Source organism: Salmo salar, chromosome ssa06, assembly GCF_905237065.1.
Source record: "Salmo salar chromosome ssa06, Ssal_v3.1, whole genome shotgun sequence".
Classification (NCBI taxonomy): Eukaryota; Metazoa; Chordata; class Actinopteri; order Salmoniformes; family Salmonidae; genus Salmo; species Salmo salar.
Window position 1 is genome coordinate 86,774,260 of NC_059447.1, and position 12,307 is coordinate 86,786,566.

The window sequence follows — 12,307 nt, forward strand, 5'->3', positions numbered from 1 at the left end:
ACCTTAAGAGAATCTGTCTTATCTAGCCTAGCTCCTGTCCTGACAGAGTACTGGGGTTATCTAGCCTAGCTCCTGTCCTGACAGAGTACTGGGGTTATCTAGCCTAGCTCCTGTCCTGACAGAGTACTGGGGTTATCTAGCCTAGCTCCTGTCCTGACAGAGTACTGGGGTTATCTAGCCTAGCTCCTGTCCTGACAGAGTACTGGGGTTATCTAGCCTAGCTCCTGTCCTGACAGAGTACTGGGGTTATCTAGCCTAGCTCCTGTCCTGACAGAGTACTGGGGTTATCTAGCCTAGCTCCTGTCCTGACAGAGTACTGGGGTTATCTAGCCTAGCTCCTGTCCTGACAGAGTACTGGGGTTATCTAGCCTAGCTCCTGTCCTGACAGAGTACTGGGGTTATCTAGCCTAGCTCCTGTCCTGACAGAGTACTGAGGTTAAGAATGTGACTTTTCTCTCTCCCTAGCAGATGCTTATAGTCTCTGGGTAGGTTTGCTGTTGAGTGGTTACACACACACATGAGATCCTCCTTCGACAGAATAATTTTGGTTTATTTATTTTATTTTACAGCTTCTTTCTCCCCAATTTCGTGATTTCGATCTTGTCTCATCGTTGCAACTCCACAACGGGCTCGGGAGAGGTGAAGGTCGAGTCATGCTTCCTCCGAAACATGACCTGCCAAACCTCGCTCCTTAACACCCGCCGGCTTGACCCGGAAGCCAGCTGCACCAATGTGTCGGAGGAAACACCATTCAACTGACGACAGAAGTCAGCCTGCAGGCGCCCGGCCCGCCACACAGAATCACTAGAGCACGATGAACCAAGTAAAGCCCCCCCCCTGGCCAAACACTCCCATAACCCGGATGACGCTGGGCCAATTGAGCGCCGCCCTATGGGACTCCCGGTCATGGTTGGTTGTGACACAGCCTGGGATCGAACCTGGGTCTGTAGTGACACCTCAAGCACTGCAATGCAGTACCTTAGACGGCTGAGCCACTCGGGAGGCCTCAACAGAATAATTTCATATGCCCTCTTATCCATTCTGCGCTCCTCTCCTCTTTTGAAAGAAACCATTTTTCCCTCGCTCCTCCTTATTGAGTCAATGGCATGTTCCACGTAACTGCAATTGAAAGAACAATAAATTATTGTAGCCAGAGTGGGTGGTAATTGAAAAAAATGTGTTAACTGCTCTTGCTCTGTTCTGTGTAAACTGGTTTTGTGATCAGATTATGTTAATGGTATTGTTTTTTTTGGGGGGGGGCCACAGACCATTATGATCAAAGCTTATGGAAGGTGTTTCAGTGGTATGAGATATGAATGGTGATTTATTTGTCCATGTTCTTAATCTCTCATCTCACTACTTTGAACCACAACATAATTTGGCTCACGACCAGAATGTTTTAATAAGCTTTGAATTAAGTCCAATGTAAAACTGTAGAATAAAATCAAATTTAGTTACTGTAATTCCACTATATGTTTGAATCCCAAATGGCAATTTCCTGTGCTGAGTGTACTAAACATTAGGAACACCTGCTCTTTCCATGACAGACTGACCAAGTGAATCCAGATAAAAGCTGACGTATTGAGGCTGTTCTGAGGGCAAAAGGGGTGATGCAACTCAATATTAGGAAGGTGTTCCTAATGTTTTGTACACTCAGTGTACAGGCTATGTATATATTTTAATACATCTCAAGTTTTCATTTGACGCATCATTCTATCCTTCACTTGTTTTGTAACAATTATAAATACTTTGGCAACTTTTTAGTTGTAGTCCCCTTCGTTCTGATGTTATCTGCAGCCATGGTCCGACAGATGCTTAGGCTATGTTTAGCTGAGATCTTTAGATGTAAAAGTGTCTAACGATACACTTTGGCTGGTCTATTTATTTCAATTTACTTTAAACCTATTGGACTCGCTACCTATTCAAAAAGTAGGTTCCCTTCGCACATTCCAGCATCCAAACAGTGCACTGTGCATCCCCCAACTTTCTTTCAATTGGCGTGGTTGAAACTTCTCTCCGTAGAAATCATCTGAATGAGATATGTAGCCGATGTATCTGATGCTAACTGGACAAAAAGAGTCTGACATACCATACTATTTTTGAACAGACAGCATCAGATACCTGGGCTGCACATACTGAGACAGAGAGGCCTTGTTTCCTTCGCTCAGATGCTTTATCTGGCAGAGATTGATGTGTATTTCTGTTGGCATGCGTCTCGGTCCAATAAATGATCAATATCTAAATATTTTATTTGTACAGGCAAGGAGGTACGGTAAGGCCCACCCATAACTCCAGCCCTGCCAAACCCTAGCCAAAGCCATATGAACTGACCGAGAGAGAGACCATATGAACTGACAGAGAGAGACCATATGAACTGACAGAGAGAGACCATATGAACTGACAGAGAGAGACCATATGAACTGACAGAGAGAGAGAGACCATATGAACTGACAGAGAGAGAGACCATATGAACTGACAGAGAGAGACCATATGAACTGACAGAGAGAGAACCATATGAACTGACAGAGAGAGACCATATGAACTGACAGAGAGAGAGCCATATGAACTGACAGAGAGAGACCATATGAACTGACAGAGAGAGACCATATGAACTGACAGAGAGAGACCATATGAACTGACAGAGAGAGACCATATGAACTGACAGAGAGAGACCATATGAACTGACAGAGAGAGACCATATGAACTGACAGAGAGAGACCATATGAACTGACAGAGAGAGACCATATGAACTGACAGAGAGAGACCATATGAACTGACAGAGAGAGACCATATGAACTGACAGAGAGAGACCATATGAACTGACAGAGAGAGACCATATGAACTGACAGAGAGACCATATGAACTGACAGAGAGACCATATGAACTGACAGAGAGACCATATGAACTGACAGAGAGACCATATGAACTGACAGAGAGACCATATGAACTGACAGAGAGAGAGACCATATGAACTGACAGAGAGAGAGACCATATGAACTGACAGAGAGAGAGACCATATGAACTGACAGAGAGAGAGACCATATGAACTGACAGAGAGAGAGACCATATGAACTGACAGAGAGAGAGACCATATGAACTGACAGAGAGAGAGACCATATGAACTGACAGAGAGAGACCATATGAACTGACAGAGAGAGACCATATGAACTGACAGAGAGAGAGAGACCATATGAACTGACAGAGAGAGAGAGACCATATGAACTGACAGAGAGAGAGAGACCATATGAACTGACAGAGAGAGAGAGACCATATGAACTGACAGAGAGAGAGAGACCATATGAACTGACAGAGAGAGAGAGACCATATGAACTGACAGAGAGAGAGAGGGAGAGAGACCATATGAACTGACAGAGAGAGACCATATGAACTGACAGAGAGAGAGACCATATGAACTGACAGAGAGAGAGAGACCATATGAACTGACAGAGAGAGAGAGACCATATGAACTGACAGAGAGAGAGAGACCATATGAACTGGCAGAGAGAGACCATATGAACTGACAGAGAGTGACCATATGAACTGACAGAGAGAGACCATATGAACTGACAGAGAGAGAGACCATATGAACTGACAGAGAGAGAGACCATATGAACTGACAGAGAGAGAGACCATATGAACTGACAGAGAGAGAGAGACCATATGAACTGACAGAGAGAGAGAGACCATATGAACTGACAGAGAGAGAGAGACCATATGAACTGACAGAGAGAGAGAGACCATATGAACTGACAGAGAGAGAGAGACCATATGAACTGACAGAGAGAGAGAGACCATATGAACTGACAGAGAGAGAGAGACCATATGAACTGACAGAGAGAGAGAGACCATATGAACTGACAGAGAGAGAGAGACCATATGAACTGACAGAGAGAGAGAGACCATATGAACTGACAGAGAGAGAGAGACCATATGAACTGACAGAGAGAGAGGGAGAGAGACCATATGAACTGGCAGAGAGAGAGACCATATGAACTGACAGAGAGAGACCATATGAACTGACAGAGAGAGACCATATGAACTGACAGAGAGAGAGACCATATGAACTGACAGAGAGAGAGACCATATGAACTGACAGAGAGAGAGACCATATGAACTGACAGAGAGAGAGACCATATGAACTGACAGAGAGAGACCATATGAACTGACAGAGAGAGAGACCATATGAACTGACAGAGAGAGAGACCATATGAACTGACAGAGAGAGAGACCATATGAACTGACAGAGAGAGACCATATGAACTGACAGAGAGAGAGACCATATGAACTGACAGAGAGAGAGACCATATGAACTGACAGAGAGAGAGACCATATGAACTGACAGAGAGAGACCATATGAACTGACAGAGAGAGAGACCATATGAACTGACAGAGAGAGAGACCATATGAACTGACAGAGAGAGAGACCATATGAACTGACAGAGAGAGAGACCATATGAACTGACAGAGAGAGAGACCATATGAACTGACAGAGAGAGACCATATGAACTGACAGAGAGAGAGAGAGGGAGGGAGAGAGACCATATGAACTGAGAGAGCGAGAGACCATATGAACTGGCAGAGAGAGAGACCATATGAACTGACAGAGAGACCATATGAACTGACAGAGAGAGAGACCATATGAACTGACAGAGAGAGACCATATGAACTGACAGAGAGAGAGAGAGAGACCATATGAACTGGCAGAGAGAGAGAGAGAGAGAGAGAGACCATATGAACTGACAGATTGAGAGACCATATGAACTGACAGAGAGAGACCATATGAACTGACAGAGAGAGAGAAAGACCATATGGTCTTGAAAGAGGGATCGTCGTCCAGAAGGTTATACTTTTGACTCATCTGTCCATAGAACATTCTTACAAGTATCTTTATTAACATCCAGGAGCTTTTTGGATGAGATATCTGGTGAAAGAACCTGCACATCACTATAAGCAGGTGTCATGACTAGGAGGTGAGTCTGTGACCTAGTAGTCATGGCTAGGAGGTGAGTCTGTGACCTAGTAGTCATGGCTAGGAGGTGTTGTGGCAGAGGGAATGTTGTGTTTTGTTTTGGTGGCCCTGTAAAGCGGTTGTTATGGACTTTTTAATTGAACCCAACAATGCTAATTTAGCCTTTTCTATAACACCTTTCTATTCATACGCGACCTCCTCAAACCTGTTTCAAATAGGCTTAGACTACTGATGGAGTTAATGGCTGTTAAATCCAACTTTAAGTGGTTTTTCACAGTTGGAGCCTTTTTTGTTTTTATTATTAGCTCCTCCCTCACAAGATGTACAACTACACAACGTTCCTCACCTTGTCATCCAAGAAATCCCATGAATGAAAGTGCTTTAATTGTTTTTAATGTATTTGCAGCATTGTTTTTAATGTATTTGCAGCGTTGTTTTTAATGTATTTGCAGCATTGTTTTTAATGTATTTTCAGCATTGATGAAATCCCCCTGCCTACTGACGCAGCCATGGATAGTTTTGTTCCTCAATAGCTGTCTAAGGGTGTTGTGTTTTAAAAAGAATTCTGCTGGTTATTAGTAATGCAAGTGCTTTTCTGACTGTCCCATGGACTTGGTAATTGCAGACCTTGTCTCCCAACCTGTCTCCCTGCCTGTCTCCCTGCTTGCCTTCCTGCCTGCCTGCCTGAGTAGAAGCCATTTTGGGAAATGTGAGCAAACGTGTGATGGAGATAGCTGCAGTATGCAAGAGGCATTAGTCAGAGAAATCCCTTATCTCAGAACTCGAGATGTGCTTTGAGCTTTGAGTGTCCCTAATGGCACCCTACGGTCCTTGGTCAAAAGTAGTGCCCTACTACCCTTTAGGCCCTGGTCAAAAGTAGTGCCCTACTACCCTACGGTCCCTGGTCAAAAGTAGTGCACTATATAGGGCATTACGGTGCCATTTAGGAAGCAGTTTGGATTTGCTCAGCGTCTCAACCGGCCTGACGTTCAAATCAGCAGCCCTTTGTTTTCCCTAACTCGTTTTGTATTTATTTTTTTACCAAGAATCTGTTGTGATGTTTTCGCTCCAGCCTAGACTACATAATTGTTATAATGTAGCCATGGGAAGAAAAATTGATGTTTTCTACCGGCTCTACCACTGTACCAAATACATTATTGGACATGTTACTAACCACTGACCATAAGCGTCATGCTACAAAATGCTGTTACTATCATGCTTGTTATCACCAGGCAGGTTGTTATTATCAGGCAGGTTGTTATTATCAGGCAGGTTGTTATTATCAGGCAGGTTGTTATTATCAGGCAGGTTGTTATTATCAGGCTTGTTTTCATCAGGCAGGTTGTTATTATCAGGCAGGTTGTTATTATCAGGCAGGTTGTTATTATCAGGCAGGTTGTTATTATCAGGCAGGTTGTTATTATCAGGCAGGTTGTTATTATCACTTTTTAATTTGGGCTTCTAACTAGTGATTTCCTGACCCTAATGTAGAGTCTCGTACAGGGTCTTTTCAATCTCAAAAGATTTCTCCCTCTGTCACCATGCAAGTCTGTAGTAGGCTTATAGCAGATCTTCCTCCACTGCCGTAACACTATCACAATGATCTGCATCTCATCCTCTTCTATGGCGGCCATTGATTGAGATGTGCAATCTGTTGAGTCACTTGGCTTGGCCATTATCATAGATAATGATTCACTGAGCTCTAAGCTCCTGGACCCACTGATAGTGCGTGGTCGGTAGGTACTCGGAGGAGAGAACATTCATACACCACCGGTTCTATTTCAGAACCCTCTCAACTTGTCACTCAGTGATGGCATCATGTGATGCTGGTGATGTGACGGTCCGAAGTGACGTCAGCTGCACCTCGACTGCTAGGGAGAGAGTGATACTGAAAATGTCTTGGAAAAACGAGATCCAAACACGATGGTCCATGAAGATGGATGAATCGAAGTTGTCCTTGCTTGTTGTTGGTGTAGAATCCATCAAAAGAACCAGGATGTTGAACTGAACAAAACTGCACTTTTTCTCTCCATGGCCCCAGCTGGTACCCCCCCTGTACAGTAAGGGGAAAAAAGTATTTGATCCCCTGCTGATTTTGTATGTTTGCCCACTGACAAAGAAATGATCAGTCTATAATTTTAATGGTAGGTTTATTTGAACAGTGAGAGACAGAATAACAAGAAAAAAATCCAGAAAAAAACGCATGTCAAAAATGTTATAAATTTATTTGCATTTTAATGAGGGAAATAAGTATTTGACCCCTCTGAAAAACATGACTTAGTACTTGGTGGCAAAACCCTTGTTGGCAATCACAGAGGTCAGACGTTTCTTGTAGTTGGCCACCAGGTTTGCACACATCTCCGGAGGGATTTTGTCCCACTCCTCTTTGCATATCTTCTCCAAGTCATTAAGGTTTCGAGGCTGATGTTTGGCAACTCGAACCTTCAGCTCCCTCCACAGATTTTCTATGGGATTAAGGTCTGGAGACTGGCTAGGCCACTCCAGGACCTTAATGTGCTTCTTCTTGAGCCACTCCTTTGTTGCCTTGGCCGTGTGTTTTGGGTCATTGTCTTGCTGGAATACCCATCCACGACCCAGGGGGGAAGGAGGTTCTCACCCAAGATTTGACGGTACATGGGCCCCGTCCATCGTCCCTTTGATGCGGTGAAGTTGTCCTGTGCCCTTAGCAGAAAAACACCCCCAAAGCATAATGTTTCCACCTCCATGTTTGACGGTGGGGATGGTGTTCTTGGGGTCATAGGCAGAATTCCTCCTCTTCCAAACACGGCGAGTTGAGTTGATGACAAAGAGCTCCATTTTGGTCTCATCTGACCACAACACTTTCACCCAGTTGTCCTCTGAATCATTCAGATGTTCATTGGCAAACTTCAGACGGGCATGTATATGTGCTTTCTTGAGCAGGGGGACCTTATGGGCGCTGCAGGATTTCAGTCCTTCACGGCGTAGTGTCTTACCAATTGTTTTCTTGGTGACTATGGTCCCAGCTGCCTTGCGATCATTGACAAGATCCTCCAGTGTAGTTGTGGGCTGATTCCTCACCGTTCTCATGATCATTGCAACTCCACGAGGTGAGATCTTGCATGGAGCCCCAGGCCGAGGGAGATTGACAGTTCTTTTATGTTTCTTCCATTTGCGAATAATCGCACCAACTGTTGTCCCTTCTCACCAAACTGCTTGGCGATGGTCTTGTAGCCCATTCCAGCCTTGTATAGGTCTACAATCTTGTCCCTGTCATCCTTGGAGAGCTCTATGGTCTTGGCCATGGTGGAGAGTTTGGAATCTGATTGATTGATTGCTTCTGTGGACAGGTGTCTTTTATACAGGTAATAAACTGAGATTAGGAGCACTCCCTTTAAGAGTGTGCTTCTAATCTCAGCATGTTACCTGTATAAATGACACATGGGAGCCAGAAATCTTTCTGATGGAGAGGGGGTCAAATACTTACTTCCCTCATTAAAATGCAAATCATTTTATAACATTTTTGACATGCGTTTTTCTGGATTTTTTGTTGTTGTTATTCTGTCTCTCACTGTTCAAATAAACCTACCATTAAAATTATAGACTGATAATTTCTTTGTCAGTGGGCAAACGTACAAAATCAGCAGGGGATCAAATACTTTTTTCCCTCACTGTACGTCCAAAGTTCACACAAGCAGCAGAGGAAACAGATGGGATTAGAGAAAGACCTGTCCTGGTCATGGTTCTGCACTGCAGGCTGGAGGGACTGGGAAGGCCTCAGTTTTTAATCTAGAGCAAACCTCTTGTTGATGGTTACAGTGCAGCGTCTGGTTGAGGGTTACAGTGCAGCGTCTGGTTGGGGGCTACGGTGCAGCGTCTGGTTGGGGGCTACGGTGCAGCGTCTGGTTGGGGGCTACGGTGCAGCGTCTGGTTGGGGGCTACGGTGCAGCGTCTGGTTGGGGGCTACGGTGCAGCGTCTGGTTGGGGGCTACGGTGCAGCGTCTGGTTGGGGGTTACGGTGCAGCGTCTGGTTGAGGGCTACAGTGCAGCGTCTGGTTGAGGGTTACAGTGCAGCGTCTGTTTGAGGGCTACAGTGCAGCGTCTGGTTGAGGGTTACAGTGCAGCGTCTTGCTTCTGTCATGTTTTAACCTTGTATGGTTTTCAACTCCTGGTCCTGGAGGATCCCTGGTTGTGCTGTGGACATCTTTGTTCCAGCCCAACACTAAAATAACTGAATTTACTAGTGAAGTGCTTGTTGATTAGGCCTAGATGATAACAACTAACCTAGTATAGGTTAGTTGCAGAACTAGTAAGTCATTTGGCTCTGTTCTAATCAGGCTTTGTAACTGTGCGTTTGTCACAATGGGAGCCATCTATCAAGAAGACACAATGACCGACAGGAAGATCGACCGACTGCGATGTGAAACGACTTGTACGTTTTTAGAGAGAATAACTTTTGCTTTAATGTTGACGTTCGGTTGCCAAGTTACTGCCTCGTTTTTTAAATGGATTCATTACTTGAACTGCAATTGGCAGTTACTTTGTATTGCACTGTCAGTTGGAGTTCTGTTCCAAACTGAATGCCCCACTGAGCGGCATGCTGCAGACCCAACTGATATTCCTGTTCCTTTGTCTCTCTGGTGATCCAGCTGGTTGGGAAGAGCTGAATAGGAAGCATGAAGGATCTACACAAGTGGGCACAACTATAGTGTTTTCAGAACCCCTCACTACTTCCACATTTTGTTACGTTACAGCCTTATTCTAAAAATGGATTAAGTTGTTCTACACACAATACCCCATAATGACAAAGAAAAAACAGGTTTTTAGAAATGTTTGCAAAAAATTATAAATAAATACTTTAATATCACATTTACATAAGTATTCTGAACCTTTACTCAGTACTTTGTTGAAGCACCTTTGGCAGCGATTACAGCCTCGAGTCTTCTTGGGTATGACGCTACAAACTTGGCACACCTGTATTTGGGGAGTTTCTCCCATTCTTCTCTGCAGATCCTCTCAAGCTCTGTCAGGTTGGATGGGGAGCATCGCTGCACAGCTATTTTCAGGTCTCTCCAGAGATGTTCGATCGGGTTCAAGTCCGGGCTCTTGCTGGACGCTCAAGGACATTCAGAGACTTGTCTCAAGGCCACTCCTGCTTTGTCTTGGCTGTCTTCGTTGTTTTGTTTGAAGGTGAACCTTCGCCCCAGTCCGAGGTCCTGAGTGCTCTGGAGAAGGTTTTCATTAAGGATATCTCTGTACTTTGCTCTGTTCATCTTTCCCTCCTGACTATTCTCACAGTCCCTGCCCCCACAGCATGATGCTGCCACCACCACGCTTCACTGTAGGGATGGTACCAGGTTTCCTCCAGACGTGACACTTGGCATTCAGGCCACAGAGTTCAATCTTGGTTTCATCAGACCAGAGAATCTTGTTTCTTATGGTCTGAGAGTCTTTAGCTGTCTTTTGGCAAACTCCAAGCAGGCTGTCATGTGCCTTTTACTGAGCAGTGGCTGCCGCCTGGCCACTCTACCATAAAGGCCTGATTGTTGGTGTGCTGCAGAGATGGTTGTCCTTCTGAAAGGTTCTCCCATCTCCACAGAGGAACTCTGGAGATCTGTCAGAGTGACCATCGGGTTTTTGGTCAACTCCCTGACCAAGGCCCTTCTCCCCCGATTGCTCAGTTTGGCTAGGCGGCCAGCTCTAGGAAGAGTGTTGGTGGTTCCATACTTCCATTTAAGAATGATGGAGGCCACTGTGTTCTTGGGGACCTTCAATGCTGCAGAAATCAATCAAGTTGTAGACACATCTCAAGGAGGATCAATGGAAACAGGACGCACCTGAGCTGAATTTCGAGTCTCGTAGCAAAGGGTCTGAATACTTATGGAAATGAGGTATTTCAGTAATTGTTTTATTTTATACATTTGCAAAAATGTCAACCTGTTCGCTTTGTCATTTTGGGATATTGTCTGTTGATTGATGAGGGAAAAAAGTAGTTCAAACCATTTTAGAATAAGGTTGTAAGGTAACAAAATGTGGAAAAAGTGAAGGGGTCTGAATACTTTCTGAATGCGCTGTATCTCATCCAATAACAAATTGGTATCTTATTACAGTGCTACTTTGAAAATAGTTCATCGTTTTTTGTAAAGGAAGAGACCACCAATTCTCAGTTGACCCAAACCAACAGCCAATAAAATATTTGTAAGGCTTTGTATGTCCTTGTGAGGCCCGGTAGGTCATTTGGGGTCAAGACTATTTCTTTAGCAGAGTCAAGAGATTTATTGTGGTTTTAACACCATTCCTGCAAAGTCAGTCTCAGAGAATAATCTCCACCAGATTGCCCTTTAATCAGAAACAGTTCAGATGGATCACTGATTTCTAAATAAGTTCCCAGTCTGCCAGGCCAGGGTTGGGCTGTAAGCCTGCCCTCCTTTTTGATTCCTGATTTGGTGATAACGGCAGTAGCTCTTGGCTGACCTCCTCGACACACTTCCTGCTTTACGTCCACTCAGCGGTTACGTCCCAAATATCACCCTATTCCCTATCTAGTGCACTATTATGGTGCTTCTGTAGGGAATAGGGTGCCATTTGGGACACAGTCACAGTGCCAGAGGAGAAAACGCAGACTTTGAGGAATTACTCACTGCGATCACTCCATGATGGTCCTGAGTGAGAGAGGGTTGACTAGACGCTATGCTGGTGTGTTTTAAAAGAAAATAAACGTTGTTAATTTGATTAAACTTTTAGTACTCTAGGACACTGTATGTATGGTGTTCAATAGCTGCCTGTTTGTTAGAGAGAGAACTTTGACTACTCTAGCTTGTAAGATGGATATCCCAGTTAAGGCAGCTATTAACGTTTCCGATCCCAGGAAAAATGATCTGACCTCAGACTTCTGCCTTGCAGGTGTCTGACTGCAGCAGACAGCAGGAGGTGGAAGATGTTTCTGTGTAAAAAGACCTAAACGTCTCCATTTACACTCCAGATGATAGCAACAGATGATGGCAGGTAGGTAGAACCTAGTAGCTTAACTTGAAATGGCAGGAGATGGACCCTCTAATACATAACACATAAGGGGAAGCTTTGTTGGCTTGAAACTTCACTATTCCCTAGCAAACACAGTTGATTTAATCAAATTGCATTCTAAACTCAAGATCATGATTAGGTGATTGGAGTCAGGTGTGTTAGCTGGGGCTGGGACAAAACTGTGACACCGATCAGGCCCTCGAGGACTGGAGTTGCCCATCCCCTGATCTAATTCATAACAAATAAGTGTAGCTTTGTTGGCTTGAGACTTCACTATTGGAGGTTAGGGTTGTACGGTATCCACATTTTCATGCCGTCATACCGTTGCTGTACTAG

At 44.4% G+C, this 12,307-nt stretch overlaps 1 protein-coding gene across 4 annotated transcripts in view; it reads left to right on the forward strand.

Annotated features, from left to right (window-relative positions):
- Positions 1–12,307, forward strand: part of sipa1l1 (signal-induced proliferation-associated 1 like 1) — a 295,071-nt gene that overhangs the window by 18,758 nt on the left and 264,006 nt on the right. For 3 of the 4 annotated variants that reach the window (XR_006770346.1, XM_045721113.1, XM_045721112.1), the window contains exon 2: positions 11,852–11,953. The exons of the other annotated variant lie outside the window; for it this stretch is intronic. The gene's annotated coding sequence lies outside the window, so the exon portion shown is untranslated. The remainder of the gene's footprint in view (positions 1–11,851; positions 11,954–12,307) is intronic. 4 annotated transcript variants of the gene reach the window in all.